Source organism: Eucalyptus grandis, chromosome 8 (genome assembly GCF_016545825.1).
Source record: "Eucalyptus grandis isolate ANBG69807.140 chromosome 8, ASM1654582v1, whole genome shotgun sequence".
Taxonomy (NCBI): Eukaryota; Viridiplantae; Streptophyta; class Magnoliopsida; order Myrtales; family Myrtaceae; genus Eucalyptus; species Eucalyptus grandis.
In genome coordinates, this window is record NC_052619.1 from 31,694,943 (window position 1) to 31,705,427 (window position 10,485).

At 40.2% G+C, this 10,485-nt stretch overlaps 1 long non-coding RNA gene across 2 annotated transcripts; it reads left to right on the plus strand.

The window, feature by feature from the left end:
• The first annotated feature begins 3,734 nt into the window (after positions 1 to 3,734).
• On the plus strand, positions 3,735 to 6,158 carry LOC120287580. 2 transcript variants are annotated; one of them, XR_005545704.1, is made up of 4 exons: positions 3,735 to 3,866; positions 4,880 to 4,930; positions 5,320 to 5,412; positions 5,621 to 6,158. It is a non-coding gene; the product is annotated as an uncharacterized LOC120287580 (long non-coding RNA). The 2 variants fall into 2 exon arrangements; XR_005545705.1 differs by having other exon boundaries at positions 3,761 to 3,866; positions 4,751 to 4,930.
• Positions 6,159 to 10,485: the final 4,327 nt, after the last annotated feature.

Consider the following 10,485-nt stretch of genomic DNA (forward strand, 5'->3'; position numbering starts at 1 on the left):
CATCGTTTTATGTCTGTCTTTCTAGTTTCGCGTTTACATTGCTGACTTTCTTGTGCACCTGTAGTGTTGCCTCCAAGGAGCACTGTCAGTTCAGTTATGCAATACCACAATAAGCAAATGATGGAGAGAGGGTGCAGAATGAGCTGAAGCTCAGTCATTGCCACCAGGTTTGAAGTTTTAAGAGATTCAAGTGCAGCTTTTAGGGCTTTGTCCAGAAGATTTGAGAGAATGAGCGAGAGAGCCATTATAGAATCTCTTCTTGGGTAAGTTGGCGGAGAGTGAGTTGAAATTATCATTTCGACACCATAGCATGAGATTCAGAACTTTCAATTGGAGATATCTCTCCGCTAAATTCTCCTTTTTTTTTTTTTTTTTTTTTTTTTTGACTCAAACGTTGCATTTCATTCAAGGAGGTAGAAGTTACAACCTGTATGAATGGTGTCGGTACATAGCAAATCCAGTAGAAGTTGGGGAGGCGAAGAAGCCCATTTTGGAGAAAGGATGCCACGGCCATGGGGCATGGGCCTTTGCGGCCCAATCAGCTATAGAGTTTGCTTCCCGTCTGCAATGCTGTATACGCGGCTGAGGGAAGCAGGGAATCAGTGCTGCAGCATCAGCAAACAACGCACGACAGTCCCACGGCGGTAATTGGCGATGATTGACGATTTCCACAAGCACGAGTCAATCAGATTCGACCAGTAGGTGAGCATTGGCATGTCCTCTCTGCAACAAATATGTGAGTGTGATAATTAGGGCTTGGATCTCACTTTGCAGCGGGGAGGAAGAGGGGACACTACCGGAGAATCCGTCGATCAAAATACCCGAGTGATCTCTACAAACACACGCGATGGCACCCGTGTGGTTCACCGTTGGAAAAGCCCCATCAATATTGACTTTGATGCCGCCCGGGAATCCACACCCAATTAGGGTTCAGAAGTGGTTGTCCTGTGTCTGTTGCCGGCTACACAGTGCTACTGATAAGCATTGCATTGGTAAGAGCCAGATCCACAAGCTGATTGGGGTTGGTGCGTTGATGTCAGAAGGTGAAGTGGTTGCGCGCCTTCCAGATCTACCAAAGAAGCGATGCAACTCAAGAGTGGGTAAGTTAGCCTTACTCTCAAGTAGATCTTGTAGCCATGCATCCATTCTATGCATTCTGTAAGCTGAAATATCAATCTTTACACTGGGATGAGACCAAATATCATTTGTCCATGGGTAGAATAAGAAAATATGTTCAGTTGTTTCAGGAGTATGTGATGAGCATACCGACAGACCGGGTCTGATTGATGTGTCACCGAAAAAGGTTGTCCTTTGTCGGGAGGGCGTTGTGACATAAAGACCATAGGAAAATTCGAATTTTTGGGGCAGTCTTTGATTTCCAGATCTGTCACCATAGTTGGGGGGATGGTTGGTATGATGAGGATGCACAATTTTTGTCACTGCTGTGAGCTGAATATCTGAGGTTATTATAGCCACTTTTCACTGTATATGTACCTGTATGCGTCCCTGTCCATATAAGTTGGTCTGTGGTAGAAGCATGGCGTAACTGAATGGCAACAATTTCCTCAACTATTTGGTAGTCAAAACTATGTCTAAGAAGAGGAACGTTTGAGGTGTTTACTGGGATTATAAACCGGCTACCTTCTCGGGTTTCTCCTCTAGGCGTTGATCCGCCAATGATTCCTCTCGTGAGCCATTTATCCTCACGTATTCGTATCTTCTACCCATTACCTACAAACCACTGAAGTTGGTTTAGGATAGAATCTCTGCCTAAAAGTAAACTTTGCCAACCCCAGGATAGTCTAATGCCTTTTTCTGCATGCCAAAAATCGCCAGAATGAAAATAGTCCCTTGAAAACTCAACCCCATAAGGATAATGGGTTTTGGAAGAGTCTCCATGCTTGTTTTCCCAAAAGGGCTTTGTTAAAAGTAAGTCTCGAAATCCAAGTCCCCTTTTATTCTTCCGATCTTTAAGTAGGTCCCAAGCCCTCCAGTGTATTCCGGACCTGGTATTATTGTTTTGCCACCAGAACTTTGCTATTTTATGTTCAATGGACTAACAAATAGAAACAGGAAGTTTGAATATGGACATGGCATACTGCGGGAATGTCCGCACCACTGTTTTTAACAGGATTTCCTTGCCTCCTTTAGATATGAGATTCTCTTTCCACCCTTCCAGCTTTGCATTGACTCGCCCCAGAATCCAAGCAAACCCATGTCTTTTTTTGGAAACCCCCCAATCATATGGTATACTCAAGTTTTTCCCTATCTTTTCAATCACTAGTACTCTCAATTCTCCAGCCAAATTTTGTTTTAAACTGATAGGACAATATCGACTAACGAATAGTCCTGATTTATTTCTATTCACTGCTTGACCCGTGGCTACACAAGATCGGGTGTAGTATATTTGCTAAATTCTAGCATTTTAGGATTCGTCCATTTAAGAAAAATATTGTATCATCCGCAAAAAAATAGATGAGAGGATAGGATACCACCTGTTAAGTTTGATCCTCGTTAGATTCCCCATGTCGACAGCTTGCTGAATAAGAGTAGATAAGACATTAGCCATAAAGATGAACAGATATGGAGAGAGAGGATCTCCTGTCTAAGCCCCATTGTTGGATGAAAATAAGGCAATGGTTCTCCATTTAACTTAACACTAAGGGAGACTGTGGTGATGCATTGCATCACCCACTGTACCTATTTATCATGAAATCCCAGTTTTTTAAGATAGGTCTCTAGAAAATCCCACTCAACTTGATCATATGCTTTCTGCATATCCAATTTTAACACTGCTTGAAATTTTTTCTTTCTTTTCCTGATTTTAAGTTGGCGAATGACCTTTTGTACAACCAGAATGTTAACTTGTATTTGTCTACCCGTCACAAAGGCACTATGTTCTGTTGAAATCAACCCAGGTAACCAAATCTTCAGTCAATTCGCTAGCACTTTTGAAAAGATTTTGTAGATAAAGTTGCAGAGACTAATGGGTCTATATGATCTAACTTCTCGGGGTGCGGTACATTTGGGATCAGAGAAATGAGTGTTCTGTTAAAATTAGGGGGCAGCACTCCTGTGTTGAAAAAATCTTGCACTGAGATAAAGATATCATCCTGGAGAATATCCCGGTGGGTTTGATAGAATAGCCCGTTCAAGCCATTGGGTCCCGGTGCTTTAGTAGCCCCTAATTGGAAAGCTGCGTGCTTAATTTCCTCCCGAGAGACCACTGCTGTTAAACCTTTATTCATTTCTGATGTGACCACTTGGGAACACTGGGTGAGTATAGGGCCATAATCACGGTAACCAACCGAACAATAGAGATTTTGAAAGTAAGTCAGTGTCATATTCTTCAGTTGGTTAGAATCGCGGGTCCACCCGAGGTGTTCATCCTGCAACATGCTAATTCGGTTGCGTTGTCTGCATTGTATAGTAGTCGCATGGAAAAACCATCGCAGCCATTAAATCCTTGATCTCATCACCCAATATTGTTCCTCATGTTGCCATATGTGTTGTACTTCATCTTTCAGGCGAAACACAAGTGCCTTATCATAGTGATGACTGGGTTGATTGATATGATTCCAAATCTGTTGCTTTAACAGTGAATTTGTTTCGGCCATTGAGAATTTTGATTTACTCCACCGGTGAGTGCCAAAGAAGTGTCTTGAAGCTTGGCAGATAGAGAGGAAATCGGTAGCGGTGAAGAGGCCCAAGCATCTCTAATGACCGTGCGAGCCCTTGTCTTGAAGCCAAAAGGCTTCGGGAAAGTGAAAGTCTTCCTCCGCCTTAAAGGATTGAGTTCAGTGAGTTAGTAGGAGCGGGTTATGATTTGAGCCCAGTGCAAGAAAAGCAAAGACTTCAGCTTCCGGGTAAGTTATTCTCCAGTCCATTTATCCAGCGTCCTATCAAGTCTTTCCTTGACCACCTCATCACCATCTCTATTGTTCATCCATATGAAGGCACAACCCTTACTTTCAATAGCCAGAGGCATACAGTCATTTAAAAATTCCCTGAAGGAGTGCAACCTATAAGGCTCAGCTATCTTCTTGCCCGCTTTCTCCCAATGATATGTAATGTCATTAAAGTCACCAATGCACACCCATGACAGGGTATTTGAAAAACTAGGTTGTCTTAAATCTGCCCACAATTGCTGTCTATGTTGATAATTTGTAGGCGCATGAAGGCAAGTAAGTCGCATGGGATTTCCACTCGGTGCATCAGTACAACTCATGTCAATGAAATATATAGTATGTTGCTCCACGCATAAAGAGACCTGATCATTCCAGAATACCACCATCCCTCTGGCCAATCCCATAGCACTCACCACAAAACAACTTGGAAATTTCATCTTCCTCCTAATTTTCTGAATCACCATGTCCTAATTTTTGGTTTCCATAAAAAAAAAACGACATTGGATCTTTCATGGGCCACTAGGGCCCTTAACGCCTGAACTATCAGGGGATTGCCCAATCCTTAACAGTTCCAACTAATACTCCTCATTTGTCACTTGGTGGCTTGTTTGGGCAAGCCACCACAACCCAACTACCTACCCCTTCGGTTGCAAATATTGGGGTATCGGTAAGATGAGATTCATCAAGGCTTTCATTGACAGTAGAGTGCGCTCCATAAGGATTATATCTCTTAGCTTTCTTGAGAGGACTCTCTTTGGTGTTTTTTTTTGGACTCTTTAGTATCTTGATTTTGGAAGAACCTTCAGCTGAATCTCTGAGTATTGTATACTGTTCCACTGCAGGGGATTTTAGTTTAGGCGCTACATTTACTTTTGGATAATCATCAAGGGTAGGATGTTGCAGGATTGGTGCTGTAGTACGATCAATGTGTTGTTCTGAACTGACCTCCATGTTTGCTGGTTGCTGATTAGGGCTATGAGGTGCAGCAGAGAGTAGGAGAGGCGAATGCTGTGGAGTTTCCGGTATGATCTCTTCAACATCATCTTGTTTTGCTGATGCTTATAAAATGCTTGCCAAAAGGGCTGTGTTCTCGACTTCTACCCTTAGCCATTGACCATATGATAGTTTATCCTTCCCATCCATTTTTGCCTCATCATAGGGAATGGCTTTACAAGACATTGCGTAATGGCCTAGGATGCCACATGAATAGCAATAGTGGGATAGGCGCTCGTATTGAAAGTCAATCCATATATTATTTCCTTCTAATCTGATAAGTTTACCATATTTAAGCGGATCTTGCAGATTGAGTTCCACTCTAGCCTGCCCTGACCTAAGTGTAGAGCCCTCTTTAGTCTCAATTTTAACCTCCTACACCTTGCCAAGATGTCATGTTCTCTGTACATCTTTCCAGGGGAAGCCCAAAAACTTGCACCCAGAATGCGCAAGTTGTAAAGTCATAGCAATGCAAGGGTGTATTTGGTACCCAAGGCTTCACAATAACTAGGTGACTCGCAAACAGCCAAGGGCCATTATCTAAAATCCGTTGCTTTTCCCCTTTTGAATTGAATTTAAATACATAGAATCATGCTTCACGTTGAGAAATTTCGACTTGATAATTGCGCCACTCTTTTTAAAGTGTTCTGAAGCGCTTGAAAGTTAACAGAAGGGTTAGACAGGATTTTACCCACTAATATGAGCTTACATTCTTGTAGCTTCTCAGCTGGGACTTCTTCATCCCAAACATCAACTTCCTGTTCGGACTAGAGTCGACCAAGTCTGTTGCAGAGCGCAGCAAGACGGGCATCCTCTGCCTGTCCAGTTTTATCCATCAGCAATCATGCCGAAGAGAGGAAGCAGAAAGGGTAGGTAGATTCCGCATGCAACGCACCGATGAAAGTGAAACAGAACAGCTCTGCAGTCGGGACCACGCCAAGATAACGCGAAGGATTCAGACGAGAACACCAAGATAACTTCAAACGATGAAATTGAAGGGAATCACCCAGACGGTCAATAGAGGTGAAGATGGGCGACAAAAGTGAAAATTGCACGGTATGCGTAAGGGGGTTAGGGGTGGGAATATGAGAGGCGGAGACTACAATGATGAGATGGGGGTCTCGGTTGGATGAAACCCATAGCAAAATTGGAACGAAGCTCCTGGAAATTGAGATGATGCGAAGGATTTGATGGAAATTGGTGAAGGAACTGAGGGTTTAGATGAAGAAGAAGTCTACCAGAGGGTAGAGACAAAAACTCTACATATCGAGAGAAAGACTGCAGTTAATTCTCCCTATTCACCAGCAGCAATTTCTCACACTAAGTTCTCCTTACGTGGAACATTCAAACTGAGAGATTATCGAGTCTGTTTTTTTTTTTTTTTTTTTTTTGCATGAAAAAGCAATTGATTTGCTGAAAAAAGAAAAACAAAAAGCTTTAGAACATTATCTTGAGGTTGGACGGGCCTCGTAACATTTGCTGCTTTCTTTGGGTAGTGGCTAGCCGCTCGTGACCGACTGACAACGAATGAGTATTGCTTCAAGTTAAAGATCATTTTAAATCCGTTTTGCAAGTCTTTTCTCTTTAACTTGTGAAAGTTCTTAGTTGAATTTGCTCCAACAACAAGGGTGTGTTTATTTCATGTGAAACACGAACATTATTTTTAAAGAAAGTAGTCAGTTTTTACTTATTAAGTGGTATATTGAAAAGGTACGACTGAAAACGTTTTTGCATATTAAATCTCATTTGAAATAATAATTATTAAATAAGATGAAAAAGTGAGCATTTGTTAAGTCCTTACTACGTTTGGAGAAATGATTTTTTATATTTAAAAAGGGGAAATCTGGAAAATTAGTTCGTAAAAAGCTCTTTCAATTAAACAAAGCTACCCTCAGAGTATACATTTCTATTTTTTTTTTTGGTCGGTCTCAAAGTATACATTTCATTTGTTCTCTTTTTCTTTTCTTTTTTGGTATTTGGGCATCGGTAAAATCTTGACATTCAACCATGAAGAGGACAACTTATATCCATAAAAAAAAAGTGCTAAAAGTGCAGAGTACCTCTTCGGCCTCGTAAAACCTTAGAATATCTTAAGGTTAAAGCACCCTGTACTTTCAGGTTCTCCCTCTCAGATCTGGCCCCTCTCTGGTCTCTGCACCCTGCATCGCCGTCTTCTCTCTCTCTCTCTCTCTCTCTCTCTCTCTCGGTTTCTCAGGTTGCGGCCTCTCCTTTGTCGATTGGCCGTCAGTGAGCCCACTAGGTAATCTATGGTTTTCATTCTCGATTTTTTCATTGAATGTTTCGATTCCAGTGTGCTGCGATTTCGATTTCTTTGTTTTTGATTTCTTTGGGAGTTTCCCATCGCAATTGACGGCTGTGAGTCGCAACTAACCATACCCACCACCTGTTTCTTTCCTTTTTTCTTTCAAACTGCCCTCAATTGATCTCTCGCCTAAAGCAAGCTCAGTGGCAATTTTTGTTTGGCTTGATTCTGTCTCGAGTCTCGTTTGCTACATGTGATGGCACTAGCCACTAACGCATTAGGAATGGAGTTCGAGGTGTTCCTTAGTTTCAGGGACCAGATACTTGGGACCACTTTACCAGTTGCCTTTATAGTGATATGGTGGGGAAAGGAATTCGTGTCTTCGAGGATGACGAAGAGCTCCGAGTCGGTCATAAGATTGGTGAAAACCTTTTGCAAGCCCTCAACGAAACTCAACTCTATATTCTCATCTTCTCTAAGGGCTTCGCTTTCAGTTCACGGTGTCTTGTTGAGGTTGCAACTAGAGTAGGCTGGAAGCAAGATGAGAAAAAGTAAGGCCATGCATGGTAATGTTCTTTTTTGTTGTTCATGAACAAAAATTTTGTTTTTTTGTTCCTGTGAACAAAAAAGAATGTAAAACGCGTTTGTTCGCGTTTTTGTTCAAAATCTGTTTTTTTGTTCTCGAACAAAAAAAAAAAAAGAACGGAAATGAGAAACAAAAAAAAAGTTGTTTTTTGTTCCGAAAACAATTTTGAAGAAACACTTCTCTCTCTTCTCTTTTCTTCTTCTTTTCTTCTTTTTTCTTTGGCTGGTCGCCAGCCTTGGCCATGGCCGTCAAGGGTCGGCGACCTCGCCGAAGCGTCACCGGCCCCTAGTGAGGCCGAGCCTTGCCAGGCAAGCGAGCCCAAGCTCGCCCAACCAAGGGATGCTGGCCCCGTCGCCCGAGTCGCCGGAGGCCGACGACCGCCGAAAGAAGAAAAAAAAATAAAAATAAAAAGAAAGGAAAAGGAAAAATAAAATAAAAATATTTAAAAATTAAAAGAAACAAAAAAGAATATAAATTTACCAAACGTGTTTCAATTCATTTTTTATTTCCGGAACAAGTTTACCAAACGTGTCTTTTCGATCAAAAATTGTTCCCCTAATGTAAACACTTTTTTCTATTTTTGTTCCGCAACAATTTTTTAACAAAAACGTTACCAAACGCGCCCTAAGTTTCCACAACTTTTTCTAAGTTGCTAATTTTAATAAAATCAGTAAAGAGTGGATTTTTTCAAAATGTTAAACATTTGACGATATTTCATATTCAATTTATCTTCAAGTAACTATAATTTCTCTCTATAATTGATATGGCAGTTGAAAAAGTTTTATGCGAATGTTGAAGTTATTGTCAAGTTGCTGTTAAATGCTAAGTTAGCATCCTGATTGGTGTCGAAACCGTAAAACAAATTCAAATAGCAAAATAAATATATTTTTATCTTTTGGTATGAAAAAGTTTAGGAGGAGGGGAGTTTACCCATGTCAAGGCTAAGACATACCACTGGTCTAGAAGGTCTTATAATGGATTTACGAGATAAGAATATTACAAATGCCGTAACATTTTATTTTTTTTTAACCACATAAGTATCATAACTTCAAAAAAAGTTTCACTCAAGTGCTATAACTTTTAATCAATCACTTAAATGCCAAACAATTTAAAAACGTTCACCAAAATGCAAGAAACCGAAATGGTATAGCACTTGTGATAAACGACTTAAAAGGTTATGGCACTTAAGTGATAGATTAAAAGTTATAGGCAAGTGATCTGAAAAAAGTTATTATACTTATGTGAATGCCATACATAAGTGATCGAAAAAAAAAAAACTTATATACTCAAGCAAACACCATACGAAAAGATAGCACTTATGGTATCTAAGCCGGGCCTTCGTTTCGCACTATTATGGATACGAAAATAATGAAAAAAAAAAAAAATTGGATTCTTTTTCTATGGATTTACATGTCGCCTGCCAAAAGGGACTGCTGGTAACGAGATTCAAAATACTTTTTTTTTCAACAATTTAGTAAAAGGAAAAGTGGAAACAACGAAAAGACATATAATAATGCTTCTTCAGTGTAGATCAAACATATTGACTTTGTGCTACTAGCATATGAAATAATTGTATATTTGATCGATCTCAAAATAATGCCCGCACATTAAAAACAGCAAACTTATATGATGACTATTGATTTTCAATGGAGGTGTCAAAATGGGTTTAAAACCCATTTATAAACCTGATGGGTTGGGTCATATATGAGCTAGCTAAAATTTGTTAAATGAGTTAATATGGGTTTCAATAATAAAGTGCAATATAATGGGGGTTTTTAATGGGTCTAAAGCTCAACCTACCTGCAGTTCCTCTTTACTTGTCTTCAGGTTTAGGTTGAGGCGAGTTTTCAGGTTGGGCAAACTTATTTTTTAGTTTTGTCTTCTACTAATGATTTTCTTTTTTTCAAAATTGATAAACAGTAAAAGATTTATGATCTTTCGAGTTTTAGAAAATCGTGAAAATTAATATATGATTTTACATGTCAATATGTATGGGCTTATTGAGTTTAATGCGACCATGCAATTACTTGGCCCACCAAGTAAACGAGTTGCCTTTAAATCGAGCTATTCAACTTTTCAGCAAGCACACCTTTAGAAGCGACGCTCCTCCGATAGATTATTACAATTGCTCGAAAGAAGTCGTTGCAAGTATAGGAAGGCATCCTTTGACTCTTGAAGTCGTCGGTTCTCTTTTTGCCCGCACCATCAAATCGAGTAGGACGAGGCATTGGAGGACTTAAAGTAAGTCCAGCATAGAGACGTCCGAAAAACACTGATGATAAGTTTCAACAAATTAGATGACAGAGAGAAAGCCATATTCTTGGACATAGCATGTTTTTGCATTGGGAAGGATGAAACGAATGCCTATTACATGTGGCATAATAGCGGATATTCTCCTCGCAGCGCAATTCAAGTTCTTCTCCTCATGTCTTTGATAAGGATCGACGAGGACGATAAGTTCTGGATGCATAATGAAGTTCGAGATCTAGGAACATACATTGTCAAAGCAAACAATGTCGAAAATGCTGGAAAGCGCATTTGGGCATGGATCGATGAGAACACTTTAGACATACTATGGTGCAACGAGGTAAATGTTACTAAAATTAGAAGATAGTCTAGGAATATCTCTCGCCGTCTGCTCTTATATCTACAGTATGGGTTGATGGCCTGCGTTGTTTTCTAATTTATAGAGGGGAAAATAGCTAACTCTATAAACAACAAAAGTATATGTTTTA